The sequence below is a fragment of the Pipistrellus kuhlii genome, unplaced genomic scaffold (assembly GCF_014108245.1).
Source record: "Pipistrellus kuhlii isolate mPipKuh1 unplaced genomic scaffold, mPipKuh1.p scaffold_m20_p_180, whole genome shotgun sequence".
Classification (NCBI taxonomy): domain Eukaryota; kingdom Metazoa; phylum Chordata; class Mammalia; order Chiroptera; family Vespertilionidae; genus Pipistrellus; species Pipistrellus kuhlii.
The window spans coordinates 50077-62375 of NW_023425494.1; the positions used below are offsets into that span (position 1 = coordinate 50077).

Genomic DNA, 12299 nt, shown 5'->3' on the forward strand with positions numbered 1-12299 from the left:
GGTTCAGAGGACCAAACACTCAGAGAGATGCAGTGACCTGAATTCTCACAGCTAGCAGGTGGCTGAGTGACCACTGTGCTGTGGAGGGGCAGGGCTCACCTGGTACAGGGTTGGTCCCACACACATTGGTTAATAACAAAAGTTCTGTATTAACACAGTAGGGTGGGTGGGAACCAAAGTGGGGTTGCTGCCCAGGAAGGCTGACACTGGGCATTTGATCAGTTTGTCCAGGTTGTGTGCCTGGGCGGTCTGCATCTTACAGGTACTTTTGTTGTCCATGAAGGTCAAGTTTATTTGTAAACCAAGTGTGTGGTGCTTGGGCTACTTTGTTGTTTGGCAGCCCAGGCCCAGGGCTGAGCTAATGGGACTCCATGCTCTGCTCAGGATGCCGCCATGGGAGGCCAGCCCTTGACCTCTGGCCTCCCTGCTCTGAGTCTGGGCACACAGCCGGCTCTCCAGGGAAGCAGAGTCCAGGCTCCCAGGAAGGGCACCTCAAGAAGGAGAGTGCAATTCTCGCTGGGAGTGTTATGGATCCTGAGGCCAAAACACACCTTGCATGATTCTCCCGCCTGCACTGAGGCCAGCACTGCCCGCCTGACCTCCCACCACCAGAGAGTTCTGGGTCATCAGCACAGCAGATGGGGGCTCCCACTGGGGGCCACCACTTTGGTTTCCGGGTTGTGAGCACATTCACACTGAAGAAGGTTTCTGTTTGTGTTTTCAGGGTCGGTCTCTGTACTAAACTGAAACGTTCACAGAAAAGCAGCTGGGCCTCCTGTGCTTGGCGTCAGCAGGGCCACAGGCAGGGCTGGAAGGTGGAGTCGGAGCAACTGGAGTTGCAGATGGAGAAGTGCTGGACGTGGGAGGACTCTGGGCTGCCAGCTGGAAGAACTCCACGTCATCCCACACCACACCTTTGATGAGGACCCGCAGCATGTTCTGCTGGTGCTGGCCCTGCAAACCAGGCGGCTTATGCCCTCCAGGCACTGGCTTTTGGAGTTTGGACTCCATGACCTTGTCCTTGGTTTGCTTGGGCAAAAACAGCACCTTCTTCTTCTTGGTGAGCCCTGTCATGGACATGGAGGTGATGGCTGCAAAGCCTGCTGACCCAGAGACAGTGGAAGGCCCACTTGAGTGTAATCAGTGCTAGCCAGGTCTCTCTTCCCTGAGTCTCTCTTCCTGTCTGAGGGCTGGGCTACCATCCAATAATCTACCTAAAGGCCCATCAGTTCAGCATCAATGGTCTGCCTGGGGGAGATGAGTGGGGTGGGCAAGACCCCCTGGTTGGCTGCAGAGCTGTATGGTGGGATGGACGGAAGCACACTGAAGCCCAAAGTGACCGCACCATCTGTGTCTCCTGACATGGCTGAGGACAGTTCCACTATTCCAAGTTCTGGCACCCTCAGGAAGGGAATGAAGTAGAAGGACTCCTCCTTGGGACTCTTCTGTTGTAGGTAAGCATGGCTTCATTGAGGAGCAGCTGGTGGACACAGTTGGCCCCCTGAATGTACAGTGTGATTCTCAACACCCTGCCCAGGGTGTCCTGCATGGTGCTCTGGGTCTCCAGCTTGAGGAACAGGCTCTGCCAGGCCAGGTCGTAGAAGAAGTTGTGGAGTGGTAATGGATGGAGCACAGGTGCGTGTCCATGGGGTGTTAAACTGGAGGGGTGTTCAGGAAGCACGTGGAGCCCTGCCAGTAGGGCTTCTCATGGGACAGCAGCTCTCTGAAGACCCACAGCACAGCGCTGAGGTAGTGCAGTGCCCTGCCACCACGACCTTCAATGGCATTGGGGGCTGGGGATTGAGGTGACAGTGTCTCTGAATCCACGAGATAATGGTGCTGAAGGCCGCCTGGGCCTCAGCCTTGGAGCAGGTGCACACCTCGGGCAGCATGTGTTGCTGCAGGACTCAGACAGGAACTGCCCCTGCCCGTCAGAGGCATTGAGGAGGATGTTCTGGAGCAGCTGGCTGTCAGAGATGAGGATGTGGTTCAGCTGGTCATACACTGTCTCCCTGGGGATCTGCAGCTGGCTCAGCTGGTCAGTGTAGTACTTGTTGTCCAGACCACTCCTTCATGGATGTGCTCTAGTTCCAGTGGCCCACCTTCTCCTCTAGGATCTGGTAGAGGGGATGAGGAGAGAATCAATCATGGTGATAAGCCCACTGGGTGGCAGCTTCTCAGTGAACATGTCCAGGGCAGAGGTCTCTGCCTCTTAACAGTACCAGGGCTGTGCCAGCTGCTCCCTGAGGTGGGTGTGCCATTGACCACTGAGTCCGGGACACTGTTCCTTGGTTGCTTGGGGCTCATCTTCTCAGGTACATGGGTTGGACCTGGAGGCTCCTCTGGCGCTGGCACTGTGGGTGCTCTAGCTCTCCATCTGAGAGCTGGGCTGGGACAGGTCTTCCAAGTCTGGCCTGAGCCAGGGCTTTGGGGTCCTGAGGACACTCATGAGCCACTATAACTGGGATACTCTAGTGAGTCATACAGCAGATCCAAGTCCACCTCTCCTAGGGCACATTCTCCAAAGACTCCTGATGCAGGTCCAGGTCTTCCTCTCACTCTCAGACCCTGTGTAGCCACGCCCCAACTTTCTTGTTGGCATCTTGTTGCCTGGTCATGAATGGCTATCTTACTACTCCTTTGTGCTGCTTCTTGGCTTCTCCCATGTCCAAGTTCTCCTGCTCCTCCTGGTCCTGCCTGTGCCCTGATCATGGCTGGTCTGCTGCTCAGAGATTTCAGGAACACTGGACTTGGCCTGCTGGGTGCGGTCCTTGGGGTCCATGGGCTGGCTGGACAGGGAGGAGATGCTCACCTTGGCCACAAGGGCAGATGCCTCCCTGATGGTGGTATAGAGGCTCAAAACCTGCTCATCTTCAGGGGCTCGCTGCATCATCTCAGCCATGTCAATGGTGCCCACGGCCAAAGTCTGGTAATCTAGGATGGTCTGGTTTTCAAGACGCTTCTTCTTCTGCAGCATGATCTGCAGCTTGTTGCCTTCCCTCTTGATGCAGTGGGGGTACTGCAGGGAGAAGGTCAGTGCCAGGTCGATCTTTACTGGTCTCCTTGGGGGCAGCACAATTTCATCAGACCTCGGGACGTTTTTGATTCCTTTATCCTTACGGCAATCACTAAGGAGGTGAGCTGCTTGGTCAGGGCCTTGAGAATCAGCAGCTTGGTCAAGGTGAGGCTGCATAGCCTGGGCACACAGGTGGGGCAGGAGCAGTCCACCTCCCAGGTTGCAAAGAGGTTTATGGGCACCTGTGTTTTGCAGGCAGCTGGCCTGCTGTGTAGGCCAGCGGGTGGTGATGACGCTGTAGCTGCAGGCCCCATAGTGGTCTTATTTCTACCCTGTGTTGGAACAGAGCGGGGCACATGCCATCAGAGGCAGCTCAGAAACTGCCAGGTGGGTTGAAGGCTGCAGCTCAGACGAACCCCCAGGCACTCAGTGATTGGTGGCAATAGGTGGGGCAGGAGTGGCCATAGGGGTCACGTGCTAACCTGGTGGCATCACAAACTCAGAGACCTAAAGTGATCACAAAGGATGGCCTGAAATTAAAACTTTTAAACTAAAAGCAGTTTATGGTGGGCAGTCACATTCTAGGCCTGCATCTTCCCAGACAATGGTCAGTCTTTACCTCAACTGAGTCTATTGTCTTTTTGCATCTAGAATAACATATCCTCAGAATGTCAACATAATTTTCCTTTATACAGGCACCGCTCTGCTCTCTGCAGAGACCACACATCCCCACATTGTTGTTGGGTTCACTGTTGACTGTTAACTACCCTGCACACACCCAGTGAAAGAAGTACGTGTCTACCATTTTACTGTCCCCCCAACCTCAGGGTTTTCCCCACTTTGCTTTCTCCTGGCTCCCTAATCCATCTCCAATGGAGTTCATGGGACCCATGTAGGTCTCTAGTTTGAATTTTAATGTATAAAATAAGGTGCAAAGCTACCATTCTCCAGAGAATTGTCTCATTGAGATTTTGTTTTCTAGCAATTGGTGACACTTTGGCTCAAATAAGCTCACAAAAATTCTTCACAGGTTTGAAAATTTCTTACATTGACATGAGAAAAGATACTTGGCAGGAATTATAGGTGAGGAATGATGCAACACATTAGTACCTCATGTTATTTCTTAGAAGAGAAGAAACAGCACTTCCCTGTATTAACAGCATCAGTCCTGGGATTTCTGACAAAACATCTCATTCTAAGATGGGAACACAGAGGTTTTTCTGAGATGGGAGAGTCTAGATATTAGGACAAGTGGGTTGTTAAGGCCAGCACTGCTGATATGGCAACATACAGGATCATATCTGGGTCACAGAGCAGTGAAGAGATGGATCGCCAGCCCTGATAACGTGTCCTCCTCCTGGTATGTTGTCAGCTCAGGAAGGCTCCAGCTTCTGACCGGGAGGGTCCATGGGGATGTGATCCTCCGGGCAGCAAAGGGCAAAGCAACAGACTTGATACCTTGAGCCCCATGTCCTTTTGGGAAAAACATCACTACTAATCATGATGATTTGTAAGAGTGAGAGAAGGTGTGTAAGGATCGTCAGGACAACATGGACATGTGGAGAAGGGCATTAAAAGGAAAAGTTTGTAGAAAAAAAATGCACAAATACTCTTGACTGATCATGATGTGAAATGGTACAAAGTCTCCCTTCTGATATTCCTAACACTTTGTGGGCAGTGACTTTGCATCTCTTCTGAAAGGGGCTGGACAGTGAGAGTGTGTTGGGAGTAGGAGATGGAGACCGAGATTTCTTTGGAAATGGGAATCTGGGAGGGATCTTGCGGCAATAATAGGGCAGCTTCTGGAACACAGGGCTCTCTTCAACTACATGGACCCTGGAGTCTGGGTCACCTCAGCACCTGCACTCACCCTGCGGCAGTGCTACATGCTGGGGGCCACCTGTGCCTCCTGCAGGGGCATGGAGTTGAGGACCCCTTCTGTCAGCTCCTCTCTGTTCTCCTGTGCGGAGCTCTGTAAAGAGAGTTCCCAGTCACCAGGGGGAAAACTCAGAGCCCCGATTTTAAGTTCTCTGCCCTTGTGACCCTCCACTCCAGACATGCACACATTGTGATCTGCTGAGACCTCCACTGGGGAAGAAAATGCGTGACAGCCTGAGGGCTAGGACTCCCATTGGCACAGATAAGTGACCCCTCTGGAAGCCCATCTCCAACTACCTGCCTTGCCCTTCACTGGGGTGTGATCACAGTAGGACCTCTAGGTTATCTGCTGCCCCAAAAGCTGTTCCTGCTCTGGGCTTCTTCCTTCAGGTCCTCTTCCCACCACATGAAGGGGAGGCATGTGGGCTGCACAGGGATGGCCCACAGAGGAGGCTGGCCTGGCATGAATGGCCCAGGCCACCTTCTCTTACCCGACGGGATCTTCTTGAAAATGGCCAGAGGTGTCGGGCACGAGTGTTGAACCGTCTACAGAGTCTGGAACAACTCTCACTGCAGGGTCTCTGGGAACCAGAGCCCCAATAACTGGGAACACAGCACAAGAACATGTTCAACTGTCAACCGTCTCTTGCCAAGTGAGTGTTAGTTGGGCAGTTGCTAGAAAGTCAGTGCCTGGTTTTGGAGCTTCTGAGTTCTATTAGGAAGTGACCTCACATCCTGGGATTGCATGCCCACCCTCCCTCCTACCCCCCGCAACTCTCATCACCTAATAACAGCTATAGATAGTCTATGGGCTGCTGACTGCTCACCCACCTTCTCAATGAAATACTAACAGTGTACACAGTAACACCAACACACCCCTCTCCACAGCCTTAGAGCAGTGGTCGGCAAACTTGAAATATAGTGGCAACCATACTTTGGTAAAAACTGCTGTTTGAATTTTAACCCTGCTAAGTCTGGCTCTTGCACCTGATTAAAACACTGGGTACTTACCTCAGCTTCCAGGTGAAGACCTGGAGGCTAAGGCAACTTTCCCTTGCCTGGGACCAGGACCACAGGAGATTGATTCCCACTGACTCAGTAGCTTCAGGGATAGAAACTGTAGATAACCTTTAGAGACTAACCGCTGAGCTCTGCTTCTGTGTTATCGCTATTGCAAGATAGGGCCACATTCCAATGTCCACCAGGATGTGACTGGGAACCAACCTTGCGGGCTGTCCCCAGTCTTTAGAATTTAGTCTTTAGGATTTTGCGGTTTAAACCTTTGAAAGGAATTGCCTACCCCTGAAAGGGTGCAGTCGTGTGGAGACCACCTGCATGTGGTGCTCTCCCGGCTGTCCTGGCCAGTTCAATAAATCCTTGCCTGCTTTTTAAAATTAATTAATCAGCCTCCGGTGGTCTTATTTTGAACCCAGGGTTCAACTCCACAACAAAACTCATTAGTCAACAGAGCCAAATATCAACAGTACAACCTTTGAAATTTCAAAGTTTTTAAATTTAAACTTCTTCTAATGCCACTTCTTCAAAATAGACTTGCCCAGGCCATGGTATTTTGTGGAAGAGCCACATTCAAGGGGCCAAAGAGCTGCATGTGGTTCTCAAGCCGAACTTTGCTAACCACAACCCTATAAGTTCAGGCTGCAGCCAGGGCCCCAGATTTCAGGGGACAGACCTGGGCTCAAAATCAACCCCTCATTCTTACCTCTTTTTGACCCTGGATAAGTCACTGTACTTTTCAGAGCCTGCCTCTCTCTCCTGCCTACAAAATGGGTTATTGCAGCATGTGCTTCTTAGCAATGTTCAGGCTCATGAGGGGGAGTAGCTATCAAGTAGGAGAAGGACTGTCACAGGCAAACGTGCCTCCAACCTCTTTTTTCTTCCTGTTGTCACCTCCTCGGTCTCTGCTTTTCTTCTGTCTGCTCGCACACACACAAGAGCTAGTGCTAGTTTGTATTGTGTACAACCTGAATCTCAGTGATTTGCAGCAGCAAAGGTTAATTTCATAGCCATGTGACTTCAGTGATCTGATGGATCTAAAAAGAGTTCCTGTCTTTTGGATTGTTCATCATTTTTCTTCTTATAAGGATGGGAGTAAGGACTTCCAAGCTCTTCTATGTCAGAGTGGAAACCAGAAGTTGACATTTTATTTGACAATGGCCTGTGGTGGACATGACTTCTATTTCCCCTTTCTAACAGCTCCATTTTCCACATCCAGCTGGTTCTGGGAAGTGTGGTTCAGGGCCCCAGAGAAGAGGTATCAGCACATCTCACTGGCCTGACCAGAGTGATGATGGATATATGTGGACATGTGACTTCAGTGAGTTTAATAAGATTCTTTATACTAGGGACCAGAAGAAAATTCTAGATGTTCTCAATCAAATTAGAGCAGCCAGCGGGTGAGAGAAAGAGACAGAGCTGTTCGCCTGTAATAGTTGGGAGCCTGTGGACTGAAGGGTCTTGGGTTTGATTCCAGTCAAGGGTGCATAGCTCAGTTGTAGGCTAGATGCTTAGCTGTGGTCTGGGGAAGTGTAGTAGGCAGCCAATCAATGTCTTTCTTTCTCACATCAATGTTTCTCTCTCTGTGTGTCTTCCACCCTCCCTCCCACTCTCTCTAAAAACCAAGGGAAACTTATCCTTGGGTGAAAATTAACTAAAAAAATTTTTAGTGAGAAGAATGGCATTGTCACTTGCATTAAAACATCATGCATGTTAGCTGAGTTTTTTAAGGCTTGTTATTTTCACGTGAAAGATGAGTTGCAAGGGTAACATTGAATAATAAAGTACTTAACATAAAGAGTTGGCATGTGGTGGGCACTCAACATATATTGCCCATTGCTATTATAAATACACTAGAGGCCCGATGCACAAAATTTGTGCAAGGAGCTTGGCCCTCCCAGCCCAGGCTTCATCAGTAATGTCGTTCAAACTGTCATTCCTCTGTTTTGTCTAATTAGCATATTAGCTCTGTATTATATAGGGCATGTATGTAAACAATCATCAGGTAGAAATACAAAGTGTGACATCAACAAAATAATCTAAAGCAGTAAGATATTAACAGGAATTGCCAAGGGCCTTCCAATGATCTATTTCTCCATTTAATCATAAATGCACAGACTTACTGGTTTCTGGATAGAAATATTGCAGACACATATTCACCTGAATTAATCTAAAATTTACTTATTTGAAGTAAAAATTGTAACAGGATTTGGGGAAACAAAAACTACTCTAAATTTTATCTAAACGTAAATATGCAAACAAATCAGGAAACAGTTGGAAAGAATATAAGAAGGGACAGGATTCTCAGGCAGTGCGGACCCAGTGCTGGGTGAGCAGGCCCTGGGAGCTGGGCAACGACATGAGGAACAGGGCTGAGCACACGTGGGACTGAGTGGATCATTATGGAGAGCCTTTGGCAATAAATAGCACTGGAACAGCTGCTCAGTTGTTGAGGGGAAAACTTTATTTACTTTTTAAAAATATATTTTATCGATTTTTTTTACAGAGAAGAAAGGAGAGGGATAGATTATCGATCATGGGATGTGCCCATAACCAAGATACATGCCCTCGACTGGAATTGAACCCGGGACCCTTCAGTTCGCAGGCTGATGCTCTATTCACTGAGACAAACCAGTAGGGGATTGAGGGGGAAACTTTAGATCAATATTTCAGATCTTACAGAAAACATTGAAATGTATTTTAAATTAATACATTTTACTGTGTCTTTTTTCCTTTTTAAAATCTAGTGCAGGTGGAATGAAAATTAAAAAAAAAAAAGAGGATATAAACAGACTCTATTTAATTCCGAGATAGAGAACACTTCCCACATGTTGATGTCTTTTGGGGTGAGATGGAAAGGAGAAAAAGGTCAGTCCTATGAAGACAGAGAGGTGTGTGTGCAAAGGCCTGGGTGGGGAAGAGCTCACTGGGTTGAAGGGATGAAATAGGGCCCGTGTGGCTGGAGGGAAGAGGAGAGTGTGAGACAGGAAGCTGTCCAGGCCAATGGGGTGCAGCGCCTGCAGTCTTGTTCAGGCTGCAAAATTTATTCCAAGTGCAATGAGGCCTTTTAGAGGATTTTAAGTGAAAGATATTTAGCAACTATCTTTCTGTTGGTATTTAACAATAGTACTTTAATAATCAGATATGGCTGCTGCATTTTTGATCAGATGCTTTTTCAGTGCTTGTCACTTTTTATTAAGATACATTTTTAAATTGTATAATATTCATTCCAAGGTTTAATTTTCTAAAAAACCTACAGCATCTGAGAAATTTTAAAAAAAATTTTAATTTAATTATATCGATAGTTGATATACAATCTTATATGGTTGCTAGTGGCCTGGTACACAAAATTTGTGCATGGGGGATGGGGGGACAAAGGGGCATTGTGTCCCTCAGCCAGGTATGCACCCTCTCCAATCTGGGACCCCTCGGGGGATGTTTAACCGGAGTCAGACATCCCTCTCACAATCTGAGACTGCTGGCTCCTAACTGCTCACCTGCCTGCCTGATTGTCCCTGACCACTCTGCCTGCTGGCCTGCCTGCTCCAAACTACCCCCCGCTCCCCCTCCCTTCCGCCAGCCTGCTCCCCACCAACTTCACTCTCCCTCCTACCCCCACTACCCCGGCCTGATCAACCCTAACTGCCTCTGCCTTAGCCCTGCCACCATGGCTTTGTCTGGAAGGATGTCCAAAAGGTCTCCTGGTCTGATTAGCATATTACCCTTTTATTAGTATAACTATTTTTTCAGGTCTATGATACAGTATTTCGACCATTTTATCACCGCACCAATTCTTAGAATCGATCTGTCACAATGCAAACTTATCACAATATTATTGACTATATTTCCCTTTCCCTTTTCACCCATCCCCCACATCATCCTTCTAGTAACTATCCCTTTTTATGTTTTTTTTAAATGAATCTGTGTTTTGTTTTGTTTTTAGAATCAAAATATAAATAAAATTCTCTGGTAGTTGTTTTTTGCTGCCTGAGTTAATTCACTTAGTATAATACTCTCTAGACCCACCCATGTTGTTGCAAATGATAAGATTTCCTTCTTTCTGGTCCAATAATATTCCATTGCATATATGCACCACATCATCTTTATCCATTCATCTGTTGATGGATACCTAGGCTACTTCCGTATCTCGGCTATTGCAAATAATGATGCAGTGAACATAGGGGTAGAGCTTTTAGCTCTCCTAATATTAAACCATACTTGTGTTCCAGTGTAAATTAATGAAGTAAATATGCTAATGTTTTATTAAGGCTTTTGTAGTCATATTTATTAATAAGTTGGGCCACAGCTTGTTTTTTATGTGCCAAACTTACATTTTTATGATGATATCTGTTGCAATAACTTCCATATAAATTTTGCTTTCACATATGTTTATTTTCTACTATTTGGATTTTGTTGAATTTTAAGTATAAAATGTAAAGGAAGTAAAAATCACTTCAGGCCCTGTTTACATATTCGTGAAAATTCTTCCTATTTTGTTTTCTGACTAAATTATTTTTGTTTTCTCATTGTGCTGGTGAACATACTCTGTAAATATTTTCATCTTTTTTAATGGATGCATGCTGTTACATTTTATGAGTGCATCAGATATATTTTTAATCAGTATTGTGATGATAATATTTAGTTTTTTCCTGTTTTTCCTACTACAGGCAATGAACCAGTAAATGTTTTTGTCCATCATTTTGGATATATTTCTAGGTACATTCAAAGGGAAGCTCACTTCATCTTTATACATGTTGCCAAAGTGTCGCTCTGGAGTGCCTCAGAGCAGCATGGCATTGGGAAAAGCCATCATCCACTCTATTCTATCCACTGGGATATTGTCTCTCAGGGCCAGACAGCAAAACAAAGGCACCAACTCAACAAACTCTTCGAACGCCAGCTGACAAGTACATCTGCAGAGCAGGCCACATGCTTCTCTGGGCATTTGAAGAAAAATGTCAGGGGAAATCACAGGGTCCTTGCTCCCATTCAAAGATTCAAGTGACCACATTTGATCCACAGGCTTTTATTGATACCATGTCTACTCCTGCCCTGGGCAGCTGGGCTCAGAGTTACCAGGTTCTGGTAGAAGTTTGGTCCCCAGATCTCCTGGGACCAGGTCAGAAACTTGTGCAAAGGGGAAATAACAAGGCATATTAACCTGGATTATCTCTGATCCCAGAGATAAGGCCCGGCTCCATGGAGCCCCCAGGGAAAGGAGGAACTAGGCTGAGAGGGAGCATCAGGAGCACCCACCAGGTTAGGCATGAGACTACCTCAGTGCTCCCATCTGGGTCCTCACTAATGAGGGTCAAGGGAGGTTCTGCTTCCTGCTCCCTCCAGGTTCTTTGACTCAGATGCTGCATTGATTACGAGGAAGGTCTCTGCCATCACGGTCAACCCACTTAGTGGGTAAAAGTGGGATTATTTGGAAGGTCTCTCAGAAAACCTGTTCCCAATCCCAGACAGGGGTCTCCACAGGGATAAGGAAAATAATGGGTAGGGAGGTGGGTGGTTGCTGTTTTGATTTTTATTTTCTTGGTGCAGGGCTCCATAAATCATATGCCTCAATTCATGACACCTCGTCACCACCATTTCTTGCAAGATATCTTCTTAATAGTACTGTCGTTTATCACATCGAATCTCCATTCCCTCCATAAGGGTAACCACTTAAAGGTAGGGATGTGCACTTGAATAATTCATGTCTCTGTATGCTTGTGAGATTTATATACACACAGTGTTGTGCTATAAACCCCATAGTATTTCTTACTTTCTGTGCTAACACTGTACTTTTTATAATCCACTCTGCTTGCTATGTGGATACTCAAATCCCTGCTTCCTTCATCTTTTTCCAAACCATTCTCTCTACACACAACTAATTTTCTTAGTCTAAATAAAACCCTATCAATTTCTTGCTCAAAGCATTTAAAGAACTTCCCATAACAATTAAAAAAAATAAAAAAGGAAACTATCCTATGAGGTTTACTTGTCAGCTCCTACATACATCTCCAGCCTCAACCAGTGACCTTCTCTTTCCTCTGCTCCCCACACTTCAGCCATACTGGCTTTCACTCGGTTTGTGGGATTCACAAAGCTCTTCATCTCAGAGCCTTTTCCTTCTCCCCCTTCCCCACCTCATCTCTTGGAAGGGCTTCCTCTTCCTCAGCCTTCAAGCCTCTCCTAACTGTGGACATTGGTGCGGCCCTTTTGGAGAGCCTTTGGCAATAGCAGTCAACTTGGGCCAGGCTCCCTGGAAGCAGTGGCTCCTGGGAACTGGGACAGAGTTTAATGAAGAAGTGACCTCAGAAGAGAAGATGGAGGGAGGTGAGCAGAGATGTGAACTCAGCACATTATGTTTAGCCTGGTCTTGAGAGAGAATCTGGAACATGAA

General features: G+C 47.1%; 1 pseudogene; it reads right to left on the bottom strand.

Moving 5' to 3' along the window:
* Positions 1-787: 787 nt before the first annotated feature.
* On the bottom strand, positions 788-3330 carry LOC118721866 (annotated as a pseudogene).
* Positions 3331-12299: the final 8969 nt, after the last annotated feature.